Raw genomic sequence first — 24031 nt, 5'->3', positions numbered from 1 at the left:
ACTCACAAGAGATCCGCCGGCCTCTGCCTCCTGAGTGCTGGGATTAAAGGCATGAGCCACCAACACCCAGCCTCATGTTGATATTCTAAGACAAGCATAGCTATAACACTATGCCGGGGTCTCACCAGAGGCTTGCCCCAAAAGTCCAAAACACAGTGCTGACCAGGGAACTGCAGATCACTTGCACTGAATGATGTTGGAATAAACTTCCCAAGGAGTAGGCTTCAATTTCTGAACACTTTGGTACAAATTTGATTTCTCTAGAGGTTCCTGCAGGCCAGAAAGCAGAGATAAGTACCAGGATTGCCTACAAATGATAATGTTGAGAAGTCAGATACCATTATCAGAAGTTATTATGCATCCAATTTCCTACACACACACACACACACACACACACACACACACACACACGGAGGGGGAGAGAAAGAGAGAGAGAGAGAGAGAGAGAGAGAGAGAGAGAGAGAGAGAGAATTAGTTCCAGGCCACAATGCACTGGTTGATTATCTGCTAGGCACTCCTGCCTGGTATGCTAGCCCCTAACCAAGCTGATATACTTTTATGAGCCAGTATCCTTTCTTAAAAGTTGGTTCCCTGGAGCCGGGTGGTAGTGGTACACACCTTTAATCCCAGCACTTGGGAGGCAGAAGCAGGCAAATCTCTGTGAGTTTGAGAGCAGCCTGGTCTACAGAGTGAGTTTCATGACTGAAAGGTTCAGGCATTATGATGGCTTGCCCCTGTTACCTGGTGGAACAGGCAGTACCCTGGTCAGCCCAGGGTTCCATGGGAACTAAGTCTGCACGAAGGTGCAGAGGATCCCCTTTAAAAGACAGACCCTGCCCATTTACACTCTCTTTACTCTCTCTCTCTACTCTTGTCTTCTCTGTCTGCTTCTGCTTCTCTTCTCTCTCTCTATGGCGACCGGTAATGGCGGTCAGCCTCCTCTTCTCTCTCAGTCTCCCTACTCTGCCGGGCCTATAATAAACTGGTTAATATGTCTAATATGTCTCTTAGTCTTATGTCTCATCCACCTCTTTTCTTCTTTATTTCTAGTTTAAGCAAAAATTTAACAAGGACAGCCAGGGCTGTTACACAGAAAGACCCTGTCCCCTCCCCCTCTCCCTCCTCCAAAAAAAAGTTGGCTCCCTGGCACCAAGCAGAGTGTGACACATGCCTTTTTAAATTTTATTTATATTTTACACATGAGTGCTCTGCATGTATGCCAAAAGAGGGCATCACATCCTATTACAATCAGTTGTGAGCCACCATGTGATTGCTGGGAATTAAATCCGGGATCTCTGAAAAAGCAGCCAGTACTCTTAATCCCTGAGCCATCTCTCCAGCCCCCATGAGGCACACCTTTAATCCCAGAACTCGACAGACAGAGGCAGAAGGATCTCTGCCAGTTCAAGGGCAGCCTGGTCTACAAAGTTTCAGGACAGCCAGGGCTGTTAAACAGAGAAACCCCTTCTCAAAACAAACAAACAAACAAACAAACAAACATAAGAAACCAACAACAACAAACAATTGGTTCACTGGCACTTGTTCCAAGGAAACTCTCAAAGGATCCTCAGTGTCTGTGTACTTGCTCTAGGGGAGATAGACATGGCACACCTTGTGAGGACATGAGCAGCGTGCTGCTTTTATCTGTCTCCCAGACTTCACTGTGTGTGATCTTATATCATCCACAGATGTTTGTCACTGTGGGCCGTAAATTATATTTCTGGAGTTTTATTTAGCTAGTCACTGCAGTAGCAGGGTGCTGACTGGCAAAGTTTAACTAATGCATTTTTGTAGAACAATAACATATTGTAGTTTCCTTTCCATACACACAGCCAATTCTTTTTTTAACCATAATCTCGAGAGCTAGAAAGTTTGTCATTAGTCCAATTTACAAAAGCAAACTAGGAAACTTTATTAAAGACACTGAAGCTGGTTGCAAGCATGGCTCTCAAAACTGTGGGGCACTCTTGTCTACTGAGCTTTTCTCCACATTTGCATTGAGCTATCAAATTTCAGCAACCACAGACAAGAGGGAAGCTAATGTCTGCCAGCTTGAGTGGTTCCTCCAGACCTCAGTGTGAGGGACTGGAGGAATGGCATGGCATTAAAGGGCACAGAGATGGCTCAGCAATTAAGGGCACTGGCTGTTCTCCCATGGAACCTAGATTTGATTCCTTGCATCCACATAGTGTATTAGAATCATCTGTAACTCAAGTTTCAGGGAATCTCTCTCCCCTTTCTGGCCTCCAAGGACACCAGGCATGCATATAGAACACACGTGCAGGCAAAATACCCACACGCATATGATAAAGTTACTTTTCTTTCTTTCTTTTTTTTTTTTTTAACAGGGTTTCTCTGTGTAGCTTTGGAGCCTATCCTGGCACTCATTCTGGAGACCAGGCTGGCCTCGAACTCATAGAGATCTGCCTGCCTCTGCCTCCCGAGTGCTGGGATTAAAGGCGTGTGCCACCAACGCCCGGCGATAAATTTCTTTTTTAATCTCAGTGTAAGGGTTAGAGAGATGACCCAGTAGGTAAGAGCACTTGTGATGACCTGACTTTGTATGCCAGAACTGACATAAAAAAAAGTGCCAGGGGCTGCAGAGATGGCTCAGCGATTAAGAGCACTGCCTGCTCTTCCAAAGGTCCTGAGTTCAATTTCCAGCAACCACATGGTGGCTCACAACCATCTGCAATGAGATCTGGTGCCTTCCTCTGGCCTGCAGGCATGCATGCAGGCAGAACACTGTACACATAATAAATAAATCTTTAAAAAAAAAAAAGTGCCTATTTGCCAGAACGATTTGGAGGAGGAAAGAGATAGAGATTGCTGAAGTTTGCCGCCACCAGCCTAGCACCAGGTTTAGTGAGAGACCATGGCTCACAGTAATAAGAACAAGAAGCAAAATACTTGGTGCCTCCATGCATGCACCCCCAGCAGATGGTCACATCTCAGTTTCTGTGAAGATTTCACCATTATTGGTGAAGTTCAAAACGAACTACCCCAAACATAGCACCTTGGCATACTGAATATTTGAAGCTGGCAGAATCTAAAACCATCTAAGAAGAATTTTCTTACCTTCCCCTGAAATAGGACTAAAATTTCCCTGTGACAGATGCCTTTCTGATGCCCACAGGAGAGAACCACACTGTGTCTGCAGACACAAGGACACGGAAAGAAACCATACAGCAAAAATACTTGCTGTATCTCCCAACCTGTTTTCATTAATTCAGTTCCTTTATCCTTTTACAATCCTCCATGACTTTCTAATTCCTACCAAATCTAGCATAAAAGCACTCAGGTTTAGGGACAGTGAGATGGATCAGCAAATAAAGGTGTCTACGATCAAGACTGATGAATTCAGTTCAATCCCACATTGTGGAAAGGGAGAACCAACTCTCCCAAGTTGCCCTTTGACCTCCACATACACACCACGGCATGCAGAAGCCCACAGATACACACACTGATTAATAAAAAATACCCTTTTTAAAAAGGAGAATCTGAGCCAGGCATTGGTGACACATACCTTTAATCCCAGTACTTACTTGGAAGGAAGAGGCAGATGGACCTCTGTGAGTTCGAGGCCAGCCTGGTCTACAGAGAGAGTTCCAAGACAGAGAGAGAGAGTCTAGGGATAGAGTTGAGGAGTCTATCTTAACAGCCCCTCATGATAGTTCTAATGCATTCAAGGCTCAGTAGCCAATTCTTTGGGTTGGACATGATCACCACCATCTTGAAGCACAGATACTAAGATGACCCACACAAGACACTCAGGAGATCAGGACTGTTAATACTCCTTGGTAGAAGGAAAGGGGTGAGCCACAAGATTCAAGGCTCCGAGACAATGAGATCCTCATGAGCTCATCACTCTCGAAGATTCAGGGTTCCAGCAGCCACTATATAAGAGGCAAACACAGCTGCAGTGGGACTTATCTGAGTCACCCGTGCTCTGTAGTAGGTAACTTTGATAAACTCACTGCTTCACCAGGCTGATATTGGATGGAATCCTTTCGTTGTTTCTTGGTGCCCTCTCTATTTCTGATGAATAGACATTTCTTTAAGTTTTTCCAGGAAAAGTCATCCAACAGTTTGAAAAACAGCATTGAAAGTAATGGATGGTGACTTGAAATGACATATTAACTTGTGGTCTATGGCCAGGTGTGGTGGCACACAACTTTTTATCCAAGTACTCTGGACACTGAGGCAGGTGGATCTCTGTGGGTTCAAAGCCAATCTGTTCTAAAATGTGAGTTCTGGCACAGCCAGGGCTACACAGAGAGACCTTGTGGTCTAGAAAGAAGCTCTAAGAGTGTAAGCCAAGTGCAGGAGAACAAAAGGAAATCAAACATTTATGGGCACCCACAATGTATCAGTACCCTGGTTCATTATGGGTATTTATATCCTGCCAGTACACAGCATCAACGAGGCATTCTCTGCTCAGACTCCAAAGAGCCCTCAGTGTTCCTCTGTCCATGGTCCTCTCAGCTTCCCCTCTGCTAGCATGAACCACTTTCTGATCATCCTGTCCTGTTCTGTCTAAGAGGACACCTTGACATTCATCTCCTGTATCTCAGGATCACAGACAAAAGAAGGCAGTGTGCAGAAAACTCATTTTCCACACAATTAATATGCGCTAGTAAAAATAATTGCCAAAAAAAAAAAAAAATGCTGGCATTAGATGAGTCGCTTGCTCACTCCAACAGGATGAGCCTCAGGCTACAGTGTGCCCAACACCACCAAGATAAGATGGAAATAGAACAATAAACTGCCCAGGGTTTTGTCCACTTAGAAATATATCTGTGCCACATGCTGCTGTCCTACAGGAAGCCTAAGAGTAAGCAGCATCCTGTGGCATCAGCAGAGGGACACTCCAAAGGAAACACATCTCTGAACCAATGCTCCTCCTTCGGTGACATTTCAACAATCTCAGGATAATTCTCCACCATCTGTCCTAGTCCAGGGCCCTCCAGATTGCTGCCCCGAGGTGTTCCCTGGGAATCCCCCATCAGCATCATCTACCTACCAGGGATATGGAGAATGGAGCAAAAGCAGCTGGAATGTTTGCTGATACTCTGCCCATTATTAACAGGATGAACAGCACAGAACCAAAACCATCCACACCCAAACTTTTGTCTGCACAAGTCAGAGGGCATCAGTGGAGTAGGGGAATGTGAAGACAAAGAGACAGAAAGGAAAGAAGGGAAAGGAGAAGAAAGAGAGGGAGAAAGGGGGAATAAACTACCTGCTGTTACTTATACAGCGTTGACAGAAAATGAGGGAAGAAAGACCTAGTCCAAGCACTGTTGCAGTCATCCAGGTAAGTTGTGCTATCCTCGGTTCTCCAGAGAAATAAAGCCAGCAGAAAATATTTGAGATCGTGTGACTATATGAAGCCCAGGCCCCAGAAATCTTTGTGTGCAAACTGGAAACCCAGGAAAGTGTAAATTCTAACCCAAATCCACAGACATGACAACTCAGAATGGCACACATTTCCCCAAATTCCTCTAGGGGGCAGTATCATTCCTGATCCAAGTGTTCGTCGAGATTTTATGCCTGGCTTTGTAGGAATGAGTTTCTAGCCTACGGCCTGCTGAAGGGGAGACCTGCTGAAGGAATCCTTGGGCTAACAGAGGTGGCAAGGGAAAGGACAGGAAAAGATCAGAACTGACTTGCTATGAGCCCCTTTCCTTCAGATCCAAACAGTCAACTTTCCAGAGTGCTGACTTCAGTTTTGAGCTCAACATACGTCATAAGTCCTAGTGAGGTAGGGGAAAAAACAGAGAAGCCAAAGTGGGGTGTAGAATTAAAATGCAAAAAGCAAACATGCATTTCGACAAACTTAAAAGAACAGGCTAAGTACAGGATTTTTTTTTTAAATAGCAAATAATTAAAGACCAACACACACACACACACACACACACACACACTGCTTCATCGGTTACCTATAGGGCAGCAATAAGCAGCTTACAAAATAGAACTTCAAAGCCGGGTATGATGGTTGTTCTTATCCTTTTTCATGGACATACACGGATGAAGATTCTATAACCTGGGATGTGCTTAAGTGAATGGCTGCCCAAAGTACCATTGTGCTATGTTGAAAGGCCACCAAGCAGGTAAGAGGTGGTAGTGGCACACACCTTTAATCTGAGCTCTTGAGAGGCAAAGGCCAGTGGATCTCTGAGCTTGAGGCTAGCCTGGTCTATAGAGTGAGTTCCAGGACAGCCAGGGATATACAGAGAAACTCTGTCTCAAATAATAATAATAATTCAATAGATTCAAAGGGAGAGATATCCCTCTTCTAGATTTAAGGAGACCCAAGAAAACACAAGCAAATTCCATCTATGGACTTTTCTGATCCTCCCTTAAATAATCAAACTAGGAAAAAGATTTGGGGAACAACTAAATAAATGGCTATACAAACTAGGTGCTAGATAATGCTAAGGAATTATCTATTTTGCCTGATAGAATTATGTAGAAAAGTGTTCAGATTGTTAGAAAATTGTTAAATATTCAGAGATGAATAATCATTGTGTTTGTGAATGTAATAAAATATCTCAAAAATGAAAGAAAGGATGTAGAGAGAGGAAAGGAAGAAAAGGAGAGAAAGGAAGGAACGAGGAAGGCAGGCAGCACCTGTAATTGCAGCCTCACACAGGGGGAGGCAACAGAAGTTCAAAGATAGCCTGGACTATACCGTGAGATCCTGCCTCAAACAAAAACCAACAAAATCCATCCTATGGCAGAATCACGAGAACTGTTGCAGCTAGAACTTTTTAAAAATATCTTCCTTCGTTAGTTGACTTATCATTATTGTGTTCAATGTTGTTGGACTTATGAATCCTCAGTTATTGCTATCTTTCATTGTTAGAGAGGAAAAAGACTAAGAAGCAGTCGAGTACATAGCTGGAGATTTAGAGGTTTGGGATGTGGTGGCACACATCTTTAATTCCATTCTTGGCTAGCCTGATCTACACAATGAGACCCTGCTTCAAAATAAAATTAAAAAAACCTTACTCCTGGGTTGGGTGGTGATGGCACATGCCTTTAATGAAAGGTTCAGGCATTAGGCTGGCCTGCCCCTGTTACCTGGTGGAACAGGCAGTACCCTGATCAGCCCAAGGTTCCATGGGAACTAAGTCTGCACGCAGGTGCAGAGGACCCCTTTAAAAGATAGGCCCCTGCCCATTTACGCTCTCTGTTCCCTGCTCTGTTTCCTCTGTTCCCCTCTCTCTGTTTCCCCGTTCTGTTTCCTCTCAGCTTCCTTTCTACTCTCTCTCTCACCTATGTGCTCTCTCTGTGGCAACCGGCCATGGCGGTCAGCCATTTACCCCTGTTCCTCTTCTTCGTCTCCCTACTCTGCCGGGCCTTATAATAAACTTATGTCTCATGTCTCAGCATTTCTCTTTTCTTCTTTTTAAACAAAAGAATAACATTTAATCCCAGTACTCTGGAGGCAGAGGCAGGTGGATCTCTGAGTTCGAGGCCAACCAGATCTACAGAGTTAGTCCTATTATAGCCAGGGCTACATAGAGAAACCCTGTGTTTGAGTGTGGGGAGGAGGGTATCTTACTCCTGGGGCTGAGCTTTTATGGCAGTAGTTTTCAACTGCCTGCAACTTCAGCTTCAGGGGATCCAGTGCCCTTTTCTCCTGATACCACCAGACAAGATACACACACACACACACACACACACACACACACTAAACACGTAATATATATATGTATATTTCCTGACAATTTAGGAGATGGATGCCCTAGCCTGTCTCAGTGGTATATCTTATCAGGTGTCTGGTACCCTGGTCCAGGACTTGTACTGAGGAATGTAACTTTAGCAACTGAAAATAAGATGAATGAGAATAAAGGGTCTCACCTTACAAATTCTTAGGACCCACAACTACCTAGTAAATGGCAGCCTCCAACCCTAGTGTGGTAATTATCCTGTTTCCATTCTTTAGGCAGAAGTGAATTTCCAAGAATCTGATACACCCTGGATGATGTCCCAGACTGTGCCAGAAATCACTGTATACATGACCTATGAGGATGGCCTGTTACCATCCCCCAAGGCAAGAATCGTGGCTCTGAATGGTACAGATATTGGGTCTTTAACCACCTGTTCAAGTTTCTTGACTTTGTTAAGCACTGATGTAGCTCTGCATCCTTAGTATTCACTGGTTACTTTGTAACTTCTGGACCATGGGTATCATAACAAATTGGAGCACCCAGGTAATGCAATCAGACTGTGCTACAAGTCAGCTGTTTGTCTTCCCCACGCAACACTAAAGTCTTCAATACACTTAACGTGGGGGACAGTCTGTAGAAAGCCAGGGCACTGTGCACCAAACAAACACTTATCACACAGTTACATCTCCAGCCACTCACACAATACTTTTTCTTTTTTTTTTCATTTTTTTATTTGAATTAGAAACAAGATTGATTTACATGACAATCCCAGTTCCCTTCTCCCTCCCTTCCTCCCCTACCACCACCCCAACTAAATCCCTACCTATCACATATCCTTTCTTCTATTCTTCCCCTGACTCAACCTTTCTGCTCCCTCATGACCTCTGCATCCTTCTTCATCTTCCCTTCTCATTCTCGTAGCTCCCTCCCCCCTCTTCCCATGCTCTCAATTTGCTCAGGGGATCGTGACCCTTTCCCCTTCTCAGGAGACAATGTTTGTCTCTTTTAGGGTCCTCCTTGTTTACTAGTTTCTCTGGCAGTGTGGATTGTAGGCTGGTAATCCTTTACTCTATGTCTAAAATCCACAGATGAGTGAAGTGAGTATATACCATGTTTGTCTTTTTGTGATTGGGTTTCCTCACTCAGAATGGTTTCTTCTAGTTCCATCCATTTCCCTGCAAATTTCAAGATTCCATTGTTTTTTTTCCGCTGAGTAGTACTCCATTGTGTAAATGTACCACATTTTTCTCTATCCATTCTTCAGTAGAGGGGCATCTAGGCTGCTTCCAGTTTCTGGCTATTACAAATAGTGCTGCTATAAACATTGTTGAACAAATGTCCTTTTTGTATGAATGTGCTTCTTTTGGGTATATGCCTAGGAGTGGAATTGCTGGATCTTGTGGTAGACTGATTCCCATTTTCTTCAGGAGTTGCCATACTGATTTCCAAAGTGGCTGTACAAGTTGGCACTCCCACCAGTAGTGGAGAAGTGTTCCCCTTTCTCCACATCCTCTCCAGCATAAACTGTCATTGGTGTTTTTGATTTTAGCCATTCTGACAGGAGTAAGATGGTATCTCAGAGTTGTTTTGATTTGCATTTCCCTGATGGCTAAGGATGTTGAACACTTTCTTAAGTGTATTTCAGCCATTTTAGATTCCTCATTGAGAATTGTCTACTTAGTTCTGTACCCCACTTTTTAATTGGATTGTTTGATGTTTTTGAGACTAACTTCCTGAGTTCTTTGTATATTTTGGAGATCAGCCCTCTGTCAGATGTGGGGTTGGTGAATATCTTTTCCCAGTCTGTGGGCTATCGTTTTGTCTTGCTGACTGTGTCCTTTGCCTTAAAGAAGCTTTTCAGTTTCAGAAGGTCCCATTTATCAATTGTTGATCTCAGTGTCTGTGCCACTGCACTTACACAATTTTTTTTAAAAAAATGTTTTATTGACAAAACTTGCTGGAGAGGGTTGGGGTAGAGACAGGCCCTCTTGTAACTCAGGCTGGCCTCAAAGTCATTATGTAGCCCTGGGATGACTCTGAATTGCTGGCCCTCCACCCTTCACTACCCAAGTGCTAGGGTAACAGGTGTGTGCCACAGTTTCTATGACCTGATCACTAACCACTACTTTAATTTAGAGCTGAAATAGTAACTCTGGCCCCAAGAAGAAGTCCAAACAGAGTCTTGGCAAAATCAGTAAAGAGACCAGATAGGAAATACCAGGAGGCAGAAGATAGTTTCCAGTGAAAGATAAGACGACAAAATATTTAAATTTCAGCTTTGCCCCAGAAATGCTTACAGCTGCCATGACCTTAGCTTAATGAGACCAGTTATCTTTTTTTTTTTTTTTTACATGAGTGTTTAGGATTTGAACTCAGGTCCTTATACTCTTGTGGCAAGCACTTTCCCAACTGAACCATGCCCTGCCCCCAGTTACCTTTTTTTTAATACTGGTATTTTCATTTATGTGTTCTTGTTTGTGCAGACACATGTGAGTACTCTCAGAGACCAGAAGAGGGCATTGCACCCCCTGGAGCTGGAGTGGTGGTGTATGCCAGATACTAACTCAATGGCAATACTGAATGGCAAGTGCTCTTAAGCTCTGAGCCATCCCTCCAGCCCGAAGGCCAGTTATTTCAATACTGAGACACAAGCAGGTCCCCGGGCTGACTTCTGAGCTCCATCTTATCCTCCACGGTTGTGCACATGTTTTCCATTAGTGGCATTAAGGGAGCAGAGAGTGGAGTCACAAAGACTGTGTAAGAGATACAGGAAATGCCCCAGAGATAAGTCTGTGAACCCAGAAGAAATGTCAGGATATAATTCTAGGTGAAGCTGTAGGTTCAGCTCCTAGGTGAATGGACCTGTGTTCTCGAAGGCACTGAGGGTTTAGGGACTGACTGTGATACCTCTCATGAGCTGACCTAGGTAGGAAGTCAGCCCTTACCTGCTAGATCCTGTACAAATTGAGGGAACAAGAAAATCCTTGAAAACTGCACTTTGGCAAAGCCCTAAGGATGATTCACAGAGGTAAACAGAAGTGCTCTACAGCTCTATGATGACAGCCCAAAGGATACTAGTGGAGAGAAGGCAACAGTGAGCAGAGGAGATGGTGACCCCCTTTGCTTTGAGAATCTAGACGCAGGCCTGCCTTCCTTTCAGATCTAGCTGCCTCTTTGCATTATAGTCCTGATTACTCCTGAAATGGCTAAGCACTTGCCCAAAGTTCTGTGGAAACAGTACTCTAAATGGCTTTCAGCCTCCAAAATTAGCAATAGCTGGCGGTGCACACCTTTAACCCCAGAACTCCAGAGGCAGAAGCAGGAGGAACTCTGTGAGTTCAATGCCAGCCACCTGTCTAGTCTACATGGTGAGTTCCAATTCAGTCAGGGCTGCACAGAGACCCCTTGACTCAAAACAAAAACAAAAACAAAACAAATAAGCAAACAAAAAAACTTAGCAAGTGTTTAACTATACTTTTTATTTAATTTGCAAGAATGATAAATGGTAAAGTATTAGTATCCCATTCAACAAATGGGAAAATTGGCTGTAGAGACTGGGACGAGAACCAGACAGAATCCCTCCTGCTGACATTGAACTAGAGTCCAGGCCTTTAAACATGCTCAACTGTACATGTTTAAAGTACACAAGTACTCTTTCTTTTCATGTTTTCTTAAATGAACTGACTAGTCATCGGTGTTCCAAAATGATTCCACAAGTCATTATTTAAGTCCAATTTAGCGCTTCCTTTCTATAATTTGCAAGTTTAATTTTCCCTAATGAGATATTGAATATGCATAAGATTAAACTATATCAAGCAATTAAGTATTTGCAAAACAAACTTCAGTTTTAACAGTAAAATTCCTGCCACAAGATGGCACTAGAAGGTCAAAATCATTAAAAACAACAACAACAAAACCTCTTATTTTCACAAAAGCTTAAAAACAATTTAGTATCGGGACTGGAGAGATGGCTCAGTGGTTAAGAGCACCGACTGTTCTTCCAGAGGTCCTGAGTTCAATTCCCAGCAACTACATGGTGGCTCACAACCATCCGTTATAAGATCTGGTGCCCTCTTCTGGTGTGCAGATATACATGGAAGGAGAATGTTGTATACATAATAAAAATAAAAAAATAAAAAAACAATTTAGTATCAAAAGATATTGCCAGGCCCAGGCAGTGGTAGCACACGCCTTTAATCCCAACATTCTGGAGGCAGAGGAAGGCCGGATGATGTGAGAATGGCCAGCCTGTTCTACAGAGCAAGTTCCAGGACAGCCAGAGCAGTTCAAGGCAACCCTCAGCCACATAGTGAGTTTGAGGCCATCCTTGGTCACTTAAGACCCTGTGTCTAATAATAATAAATAATAATAATAACAAATTCAGAATGGTTTTCATGTTACCTAATTTCTTTTCCAATACATATTTTTATAAACTTATTTGCAAACTTAGCCAGTTACTGTCATAAACGTATACAAATGTACACAACATATTTCTTTGTATGCACTGTATGTCCCAATGACAAACACCTTTTATGCAGGGGTGTAGCTCAGTGGTGGAACATATACTTGGAAGCATGGTAACCTACATGTGATACCCTCCACACAAAATAAAAAAGGATGGAAGGCGAGAAGGAGGAAGGGCACAAACAGATTTCATGCAAATAATACATTGAATTCTAAAGAAACAGACTATTTTAGGTCATCCTTGGATGCATAGCCAGAGTGAAGGAAGTATGTGGATCTCTGTTAGCTCAAGGTCAGCCTGGTGGTCTACATGGTTCCAGGCCAGCCAGGCTACATGGTGAAACACTATTTAAAAGGAAAGGAAAGAAAAGAAAAGGAAAGGAAAGGAAAATAACAATAGCAAAGTATGTGCTTAGTTCATTAAAAAGTCATTGGGCTGGATAGGGCTGTAGAGCTGGGGTATAGCTCAGTGGTAGAGTGTTTGCCCAGCATGTGAGACCCATCACTGCATCTCCAGCTTGATCAAAGAGGGAAAAGAGTATATATAATCAACCCACTTAAAACATTTTGACTTAAGACATCCTAGAATAAGACATGGCAAGAGAAAAGACAGACCGGTTTTGTTTGATTTATTCATTTGTTTGTAGTGTTGGGAATCAACACCATGGCTTTACATAAACTTAGCAAACATTCTTCACTCTGCCCTAGCCCAAAGGGTACAGGAAAATGTGTCTTCTCATGTCTACACAGAATGAAATAAAATAGTTGAGGAAATGTAGTGCTCAGCCATCAGCAATTGATTTGAGTCACAGGAGAGAGGACAGGAAATCTATAATCTAACCAACATTATTAAACCTCATCAGATCTCAGTTTCTTCGTTTATAAAATGGGAATCTTGTGGTAAACAGCATCTAAGTTTCTTTCAGACCTTCTCCCTGCTGTGAATAGAGCAGCTGACTATAAAATGCAGAACCGAGAGGAACTTAGTGATAAGCTAGATATGACAAAAAGTAGGGCCACTAGGGATGTAGGTCAGTGCCAGAGCATTTGTGCATAGCGTGTCCTGAGATCAAGTCCCTGTGTACTGCCATTTAAAAAAAAGTAACAATAAAGACAGGAGCAAAACATCATGGATATAGGTTTGGAGAGATGGGTCATCGGTTAAGAGCACTGACTGCTCTTCCAAAGAACCTGGGTTCAATTCCCAGCAGTCACATGGCACAAATGTCTATATTACAGTTGCAGGGAACCTGATGATACCCTACAAAAACCCTGAATGGTAAAACACCAATGCACATAAAATAAAAATAATTAAATAGATAAATAAAAATATCACGGACAAGCCAGGCGGGTTCACATGCTACACACACACACACACACACACACACACACACACACACACACACACCTCCAGATTATGGAGAGGAATTGACAGTTTAGGAACAGGGCAGAGGTGAGGGATAATAGTCTGATTTTTATGCAGTTTCTTTCTTTATTGTCTTAATCTGAAAATGTTTCTTGGGAAGAGAAACAAGATAAATATTTGGATTTGGTCATTCCAAAAGTTTGCTGTTTTCTTATGACTGTTCTTGCAGTATTGTCCTTTATAGCACTGTGTTTCAAAACAAAAATAAAAACCAACTAGAAACAACATTGATAACTGATAGGAGAATAAATTATAGTTAGAATTTTATTTCAAACTCAGTATCAACTGTAGGAAGCCAGTCACCCCTAAGAGACCTAGAAAGGTTTTAAGCCAGGTAAGCATTCTGAGCTGTGTTGAAATTCTGACTAGAAATGTGGCTACAGAGCATGTTTGCCCATTCACTCAGTAGCTGCTGGGACAGACTGGCTAAGAAGCTGGCTGGGGGTGAGGGTGGGCTGCCTGCCATTCATATGCCGATGGGATGAGAAAGGTCCATCTCTGGAGTTAATTGTTAGCATGTTATTTAGAGAACACATTGTTTATAGAAGGATTTTCTGGTAGAAGCTTGCACTGCGTGACATAGCATATCCTGCATGTTCCTGGCTAGCCTGGACTACATGATGATACATGTTAGATCAGGAGTGTGCATGAGGTCCTGAGTTGGGATCACAGCATGTGGTCTGGGAGGGAAGGAAAGAGGAAGGGATGGAGAGAGAAAAGTCGCAGTGTGTAAGTTTCCAACTATCTGAATGTTCTGGACTATCAGACCTTGTACAGGGGCCCGTGAGACGGCTCAACAGGTAAAGGTGCCTGCAGCTCAGGTCTGATAGATAGCCTGAGTTTTAGCCCTAAAACTGACGTAGATATGGAAGGAGAGACCTGACCTCAGAGCTGTCTGCTGACCTCCACACACTCCCTCACAGGAGTATGATAATCAATAAATGGATATTCCTGAAAGTAAATTAATTAATAACACGTTTGTACTCTGCAATGGTCACTCCGGGATAGCCATGTGCTTCCTGTCAAGGTTTCCTATCATTCGGGTCGGGGCCTGACTCCAGCACTCTGATAAGCTGTGGTCAGCTTGAGTAAATCAGTTCTCATCTCTACTCCTCATCTTCTCCATTCACAGGGAAGGGTCGTAGATTAAAATGCAGACTTCGGAGTCAAAGTGTTCAAGTAAAGACCATCCGTTATTGTTTAACTGTATGACCCTTGTCGAATGATTTACCATCTTTCCAGACTGAAATGGGGGTAATAACTTTCTATCTTACCTAAGGTTGATGGGAGAAAGAAACTTTCCAACTCTGCCTTGAGAAGTACACGGCACCATCGATTTATTAAGAACTTAATAAATTAGTTTTCTTTGTTTTGTTTTTATTTAAGGGGAAGTGGACTCACTCTGGAGCTCAAGCTGGCTTGGAATTCACTATGTAGTACAGCTGGCCTCAAATCCATGGCAGTCTTCCTGCCTTGGCCTTCCAAGAGCTAGGATGACAGGCTTGAGCCATGGGCATAGTCAGGCTCAGCTCATTTTAACTCTTCATCAGTGGGGTACAGGACATGATCCTCCAGGACTTGCCACCTTGGCACCTAAGTGTTTTGAACTGAGGCACACTAAAATCCTCAAGGGAAGTCTGGCTGCCTATCCCAAGGGGTGGAATGGCACACACAAAGAGAAAAAGAATCTGAACAGACAGGTCCTACTGCATTACCACGGGTTTAGAACCACAGGTCACATCCCCCACCTTGTCCCACCCTCTCTCCACTCTTCATGCCCAGAAGCATTTGTCTCAAGTTTCTCTGGGGCTTTGAGCCTTCATCCCTGAGGTCTCCGACATGTATCATGTTAAACTGTGGTTGGAGACATTCATTCTTTCTGCTCATCTGCCTTCTATGATACACTTGATAACAAAAGGATACTGATTTTTTTTTTTTTTTTTTGTCTCCTATGCTTCTAAAATTCCTAGTTCCAAGAGTCTACCTTTTCCTCCCTCTTTGACAGTCTCTGTTTCTTGGGGCCACTGATCTTATCATTCTACCATTTCAGTCCCTCCAGTTATCTCTTTTACCAGGTCCCTGTCTAGCAAATTGAGGGGTAAGCACCTTTAAGGCAGGGATTGCAAACTCAGAGCACCGTGGCAAGGGTCACAGGGCCTGTGAACTGAAGTACATTGATCCTGCTGTGTGTGGATAGGGGAGTTTTCTCCAAGGAAAAGCAGGCTCGGGTGTAATATTTTTCTTGACTGAAGCTAGAAAAACATACTTTTGTCTAAAACTAATGCTGTGCCTCTCCCTCCAAATACAACACCAAAAGAGTAAAATGCAATAGGTTATATTAAAAATAAAATATAACCTGGATCTACTTACCAGCTGTAAGTCATAATCTGCTTTTGACTTGCAAAAAGCTTTACGTTGGCTGGAGAAATTTAGAACCAGGACAGGTTTTAGGAATCATCAGACACCAATCTTTTACAGCAAAAAAATTAATGGGCCAGAGAGAGCTATGGTTGTGGGGCAGCAATGCTAAGTGGGGTTTAATTGCTGTTCCAGGCAGAGGTGGGTCACAGTTTTGGGGACCAGAGAACCTGTGACAATTTGAAAAAGCAGTCCTAGATATACGTATGCAATAATAAGACTGGACAAAGAACAGAAATAGAACAAGGAAGGCAATGGCAATTCTCTGGTAGCCATTTAAGTCTTTGATCCTATCCTGGGACTCCTATTGTCAAACCCTGAACTCCAAGTGATGTATCCCGCTGCCTGGACATAGTACCTGGAGCCAGGCCTGCCTGTCCCTCCGTGGAACTGTGACAGTGGGAAGTACAACCACTTGAAACATGGAGGGAAACAACCAGCACTGAGAAGGAGATATTCTAGTGTCTGGCAATCTTTGGAATGGAGGAAATACTGACTTTTGACTGAAACCCAGGCCTTGGCCACGCTAAACAACCACTCTACCCCTGAGCTAAGCACCAGCCTCAGCTCTTTGTCATAAGAATGTAGAAAGTTGAGGCCTGGTCCAGGATCAGGCATGAGTTAAAAGAGTGAGCTCATTCTGCAAACTGAAAAGGTTAGACTAGAAAAGGCTTATGGTATTGCCAATTTGGTGATTCTAGGACTTTTTATGGCTGACTTCACTAAAGCTCAAAGAAGGAAGATAGCACTGTGTGGTCAGGAACTGTTAAGGAAAAGTTTGTGGCGGCCAGGATTAAGTTAGTCACCAAAGGATAAGGAGGATTAAGTAGCAGGGGGTAAAAGGAATGGAATGGGGGGTGACAGGAGGGGAACACAACTGAAAAAAACACTTAAGCAAAACCTTAGAGACAAGAATGCACCCAGAGATATGCTAAGGGTGGAGGGGGTTCACACCAGATGGCAGAGATCTTATCTCTAAGGTAGGAAGTGACAGCCATCTGCAGACCCAGCAGAGGTGTTGGGGAAGTATAGGGATCTTTGCTTATGGGGGTTGTGGAAGGAATGATGGGGTCTCAGGAATGTTACAATAAGCTTTGGAAGCCCAGATGAGGTAGACTGAAATTTTAGCTGTTTTTAATATCAGCACAAAGATTTTGTTCCTTCTTGGAACCCAAGATAAATACCACTAAAGCCAAAGACACACACACTCTCTTATTTTCTCTCTTACTCTCTTTTCTTTCTCGTACTGGAGGGGGAATTCAGGGCCTTCTTGACTCTAAGCAAGTACCCCAACACTGAGCTATACACACACACACACACACACACACACACACACACACACACACACACACACAAAACCAGAGTAGTACAGGGAACACACAACAGGTCCCCTTACAAGGAATTAAAGTTTTGTTTTTGATATTTCGTTTGGTTTTCTTTGCTTTTTGCTTGTTTTTCTTTTTGGGGTTTTCCAAGACAGGGTTCCTCTGTATATAGCCTAGCTGTCCTAGAACTCACTATGTAGAAAAGGCTGGCCTCAAACGCAGAGGTTCCCCTGCCTCTGCCTCCCAAGTACTGATTAAAGGAGTGCACCACTTCTGCCTGGCAGAATAAAGGTTTTTAGTAGGAGAAAGTAAGCACCTTGTTCTTCGGTCTTTTGAGCTTTTAATATATACCTGCCATCATGTCAGGAGCCCCATTCTGTTCCTAGTCTTCAGATCACTAAGCATCAGTCTCATCTTCACTGCGTGTTCACCTCCCCAACCCTCCTCCTTGGACCTGCTCACCCAGTAAGAACTAGCCTATACCCAAAGGCAGGATCCGGTGAGTGAGGAGAAAAAAAGACAACGCTTGCTTTCTAGGTCACTAAATAGTAAGCAATGAGGGCGCTTTCTTTGAGCCCCAACCTAGAGGACACAGAAACTGGGCCTGTCTCATGAACTCTTCATTGTTACCCTTCATTTCACACTGGTCCTGCTGTGTTAAACATCATAGCAAGCTGACTCCTGCTCTCCTAGGGCTCTATCCTAAACAGCCTTTCTCCAGCCGAAGGCTGACACTTAAAATGTCTCAGCCCCTCTAGATAGATGCTCCATCAGCTGCTTCTCCTAGATCCAGAGAACCTTGCTTCCTGTATAAATGTGGAAGGGCTGTGCCAGCACAGCTGTGGATAACTGAGTTGGGCACAGTCGCTAGATTACACTCGCAGATACTATGTGTGCATGTTTATGAACATATGCATGGAAAAGGTAGTAAATAGCAAGTCTGCTTAAATGGCATTTGCTGAGATTCCCGTCCACTGCTGTGATGAGGCATCAGATTTAAGTGTATAGTCTCTGAAAGGTAACTGATGGGTATTTCCTACCTAGAGAGCATCTGCCTGAGAGCTTCTAGGATTTTCTTTTTCTTTTTTTTTTTTTTTTAACTTTTCTTGATATGCTCAGTCACAAACACAATAGAGGAAGGCAGCAAGGGGTCTGCAGCTTCCTCCACTCTCTGATTCCCTCCTGAGATTGTTTTCAGTTTACCTGAGATTTGCCTCTTAAACATCCGTTTCCTCTAATAAGGAGGGAAAGTCTACTGATAAATCCCCACAGAGGAAACAAACAAGGGTTTAAGGCTTTTTTTCCCCTCTGCTTGCCTGCTTGCTTGCTTTTTAATGGCAAATCAAACTGAACTTTGCTCCCTTATAATTGCTGAGTGATTTTTAAATTGGATTTTAGGAGATCTCTCTTAAAGTTTCTAAATAAAAAGTAAAATAAAAACAGAAAAATCCACTGTTGGATAGTCCTTTGGGTGTTTGTGCTCTATAATTCAAACCCAGGGCCTTGAGATCACTAGACAGCTACTACACACAGAACTCTGACCCCACCACAATCACTTCTTTTAAAAGACCATCCCTGTCTTCAACTACTGTATTTTCAATTGACTGCTGCAGCTCTTGTTTCCAGTGATGGAAAGTACTTAAAGTTACTGTGGTGATGCACACCGATAATCCCAGCTTCTCTGAAGGCTGAGGCTGGAGGATCCAAAAAACTCAAAATACAACAGGATTCAAAAATACCTGTGAGTCAAGCAGTTGTCAGTGGTCCTGCTTCATCACACAATAAAACATGTATTTCAACTGACGAATCTGTTCTCAGAACATACTCAGAACAAAAGTGTGCTGTGAGAAACTTAAGTTCCACCATCTGCAGGGGATGGGAAATAAAACCAAGCATGAGTATTATCTACATATCAAGTTATTATGACCTGATGGTTAACCGTGAGACAAAGGGGAACAAGCTATAAAACTAAGGATTTCGGTAAAGAGGACTCTATCAGTGTGAATGAACCTTTCTCAGGATACAAAGGATACATTATGAGAACAAATATGTTGGGCTGAGGATTACTGAGATGGTTGAGCTCTTGTCTAGCATGTACAGGGCCCTGGGTTCCGTTTACAGTTACTGGGGACTGGACATACACCAAGCTTGTTGAGAGAGCTGCTGCTCCATCCCCTTAGCAGGGCCAAGTCCACCAAGTCTCAACTGGATCCACCAGTGCTAAGCAGCCTTGAATTTGATTTCTAATCTGTGCCACTATAAAATCCATAACGAGAATTTTCTATAACATTTATCTGGGATATTTAGACTCATTTTTATTTCTGTGAATGTGTCTGGGTGGGTGCCAGAAGACACCATCAGATTCGATAGAACTGGAGTTATACCACAATGACAATTTAAATTTGCTGTGTCACAGTTACTGTGTAGTCAGAATGCTTTTCCAAGGGGACACCTTGCAAATTGTAGACACTTGGTGGGAAGTCTTCAGAAACAGTTCTTAGGGGAAGTAGCTTTGAACCCTAGCATCATGACACACACAAGAAAACAAGCTATTAATGGAAAGCCAGACTTGGATACAAATTTGAAAAGGTTAAAATAATTTTAATTTAGAGACGCATTTTCAGTATTGTACATTATACAATATGAATGACATTTTCCTGATTGCTACCGAGACTGTTGAGTCATGCAGAGGGTGGTACAAAAAGAGCCTGGGTGACATCTCAACAGCCAATGCAGAACTCAGCTTGTAGATTGCAAGATCTTTTCAATGAAAATAAAAATGAGGAAAATGTCCATAAGATAGATAGCCATTAACCATCTGCGCCCAGGATTTTCAACCTTAGGAATTCCTCATTGGCTTCCTTTGCTTTTACTTCATGCCACTTCTCCTTTCCACCCTAAGAAACTAGAGGAGTAAAGTCTGATTTAAAGCCTTTTCCTTCTGTCCTGCATTTTTAATCCTCAGCATCAGGAAAAGAAGCTAGACTCCAAGAAACGAAAGCAGACATTAGCGAATCCCTGTGAGAGCAAGTCTCATCATCAGAGGCACTTTGCTTAATTATCTATACCTAATATTTAATGTTCAACTTAAAAATAAATCCACTCTTCAGGTTTAGCATCTTTGCATGAAACTTTGCTCAGCTCCCCAAACCAACTGTTCCTCCAGCCCCATTCCCCTCAACAAAAGGTATTGGGCTCACCAATTATGCACGCACAGCATCCATTTTCACATGCAAATACACAGCGCATTATCCCTTTGCACATTTGAATGTGATTTTTACATTTAAAATCCAGTGGCTAAGCTTTGGAGATCTCAGCCAGTGGGCTGCGGATTAAGATTTCTCGTTTCTAATTATCATTTCCTTTTGGTGCTAATGTGTTTGTTCCTTATTAGTGTCACTCACTGGCTTGGACCTAAATCAGATTAAAAGCAATTCCTTTGATTTGCCTGGTTTCAAAGATACAAAAGAATTTCTCACTTTGCAAAATCCCCACGGAGTTTTGGGTGAAGAATGTATCACCTCAGGGTGTTGATGCTCTTCTAGAATTTAGCCTGTTGGGAATTCCTCCACCTTCAAAGCTGTGTTTGGGCAGCTCCCCTTCTCCTAGGGCATGTGAAGGTAGCCGCTGTGAATCTCAGGCCATTGTTAACTGGCCTCAATTCCTGAAATAACAACACAAACTGCAATTGTTTTAGAAATCTTACAAACATATGACTATACTTGTAGCAGCCCTCATGACTGCTTAAAATTGGATGTCTGAGCACACTGGAAATATCTGTAGAAAGTACAAAAAGAATGTCTCTTTTTTTTTGCCAGGGGATAAATGAAAGAATCATTAACATTTTCTACCATTTTCAGATAATGTATGATTAAAATTTAAATTAGCCCATTCAAACTATTTTGGTTATAAAAATGAGACTCTTTGTTCAGACTTTTGCAAATCTTCAAATGAGGCTAAATACTATTTAACATTAGAGCTTGGGTATAAACTAAGGAGCATGTCATGTGTGTTGCATCAATACAAGAAAAAGATGTCCTTTACCCGCCAAGGTATGGAGAACATCTGAATGAGCTTTCTAAGTCCTTGGGTAACTCTGCTCCTCCACCTCAAACAACAATTTAGTTGGATACTTTTGTTATTTATATCCTAGGTGGTAGCTTTAAAAAAAAAAATAAAGCAATCTTCTTTCTTTTCTCTCCTCTTCTTTTTGATACCAGTTTTTTATTGGCGTCTCAAAAGAAAGGGGAGGTAGAGCGGGGCTGTGTGATTAAGAGCACTTGCTGCTCTTACAAAGGCCCAAGTTTCATTCCCACATCCACATGGAGGCTCCCAACCCTCTGTAACTCCAGTTATAAGGGATCCAACACCCTCTTCTGACTTCCAAGGGCACCAAACACATACTGCATGAACATACATTCAGGCAAAACAGCCATGTATATAAAACTAACTGATAAAAATAAGTTGTTTTGAAAAACTTAATTCTGGAAGAAGTTAATAATGAAGGAAGGAAGAGCAATGAGCTGAGTCTTGTTAATCTAGTGAGGAAGAAAATATGACAGGCAGACCCCAGGGATTACTGCTGAGAAAACTGTTCAATCGGATGTGAGGAAAAAGCCTTTTCTTACGTCAATAAACTGAGAAACACAAAGAAAATAGCAAATGCTGACAGCAGACACTCACAAATAGCCAAGTAGCAAGGATTGACAAAATTCCAGCTAAATAAAGGACTGACTCAGTAACCAAGTGAAAGTGTCTCATATGCTCCTTTCTCTCTGTTTTGGGTTTGAGACAGGGTATTGCTGTGTAGCCCAAGCTGGCCTTGAACTCAAAAACTTCTGCCTCAGCCTCCCCAGGGCTAGAATTGCAGGACTCCTCCTCTTCCTCACCTTCCTCTTTGTCCTTTTCCCCTTTAATTTCATTAATTAATTGATATGTTTTTGTGGTTGTTGTTGCTATGGGCAATACCAGGCTCCAACCTTGGACCTGGTACATGCTATGTATCCTTTACATCAAGGAAGTACTTCTATAGCCCTGAAAAATCTTTGGACTAGCAGATTGGCAAATACAAAACAGAAAGAAAAAAAAAGTTTTGATATTAGTAAGCATGAATAGAAACAGGTATGTATAGTCTGTAAGAACAAAGTGTAAATATGAGTCAGAATTAATTTGGGTAAAAGATAATTGGGGAATATATACTGAAAGCAAACTATCATAATCCAAAGTATTGTGTACTGACAGCAGACAGCCCTTACCATTCTCACAGCACCCATAGTCAACAAATATGGAAATCACTTCAGTGCCCAGTGTGTGCTCCATCCAGACAAGAATCCTTTACCTGTTGTTCAGCTGTGTCTTCTCAGTGGTGCTAGATGTAACTGTGGAGTAGGTGACTATTCTGTCAATCATCAAGAGGGGCTAAGCATGTGTCAGGTGAATGGAGCAGCAATCTGTATCTCCCAGTTAAGTGCTTGTGCAAGGCTCTCGAATCTGATACACTTTAACCAAAAGAATACAACGTGAGTTACCTCCACTTCAAGAACACTTGGTAGCCTTCTCTTTTGGAACAATTGGAAGTTAATCCCAACATTCATAGGCAAGCTACCCTGGAGTCACCAGGCTAGGAAGAAGCTCAAGTTATCTCCATGATAAGACCACAATGAAGATAACAGAGCCAAACTAACAACAAAGGCCAAGGAAGTCAGCCTAGTGGGAAATGAACCATTACCAATACCAAACTCCTGGCTCCAGGCTGGTGCCAGAGTGCCAGTGGGAATAAACCACCCTGGAAGTGGCCACTCCAGCTGCCTCAGCGGATGCTATGGGCAGTCCAGGTGAGTTGCTCTGCTACCCTTTCATGAATTACAGAACAATTACTAAATGATTGCTATTATTTTAAGCCACTAAGTATTTGAAAAAGTTTTTTTACACAGCAGTGAATTACAGTGGAAGAGGATAGATAAGTAAACAACATCTGCTTATTTGTTGAGTTTTTTTTTTTCAGGAAGTCTTTGAGTAAACAATAGTTCTTTAATATTTATGGGAAATTGGTTCCAAGATACCCCAAGGATACCCAAATCTGCAGGCACTCAGGTCCCTGAGGCAAAACAGTGTGGTGTTTGCACAGAGTCCATGTACACCCTCTCAGACATGTACCTACTTAATTATTTTTGCATCGCCAGGGATCAAACTCAGACCCCATGCATGACAGTCAAAAACCTTACTATAGAGCCCTCCACAAGCTTTAAATCATCTCCAGATTGACTGACAATTCATCATACAAAATAAGTATGTGTTATACTGTGTAGCTGACAGAAGAGTGACAAGAAAAGTCAGCTTAATGCAGTTGTAATTTAAACAAAAACTTTATTATTAGTTTTTATGTGTGAGTGTTTGGCCTACATGTATGTATGTATGTATGCCACAATGAGCTGGTGCCAGAGGAAGCAAGAGGAGAGTATCAGATTCCTGAATCTGGAGTTACAGACAGTTGAGAGCCTCCCTGTGGGTGCTGGGAACTGAATTCAGCTCCTTTGTGAAAGCAACAAGTGTTCTTAACTGCTGAGCGATCTCACCAGTATCCCCATCCCAACCCTACTGGCCCTCCCACCAACCTACCCTCTTGCTGTTTTTGATCCTTTGTCATTTGAATCTTCAGGTACAGAACCCACAGATTGGGGGGGGGGGGCAGTTCTGTGCTCAGAAACAGTGACGAAAGG

The 24031-nt window shown here is 42.6% G+C and overlaps 1 protein-coding gene across 11 annotated transcripts in view; it reads right to left on the bottom strand.

Moving 5' to 3' along the window:
- Ank2 (ankyrin 2) overlaps window positions 1-24031 on the bottom strand; it is an 842037-nt gene that overhangs the window by 501476 nt on the left and 316530 nt on the right. The window lies entirely within an intron of this gene.

Source organism: Cricetulus griseus (assembly GCF_003668045.3).
Source record: "Cricetulus griseus strain 17A/GY chromosome 1 unlocalized genomic scaffold, alternate assembly CriGri-PICRH-1.0 chr1_0, whole genome shotgun sequence".
In the NCBI taxonomy this organism is placed as follows: domain Eukaryota; kingdom Metazoa; phylum Chordata; class Mammalia; order Rodentia; family Cricetidae; genus Cricetulus; species Cricetulus griseus.
Note: the sequence above shows the minus strand (reverse complement) of the source record. Positions and strands in the feature narration are given on the sequence as shown.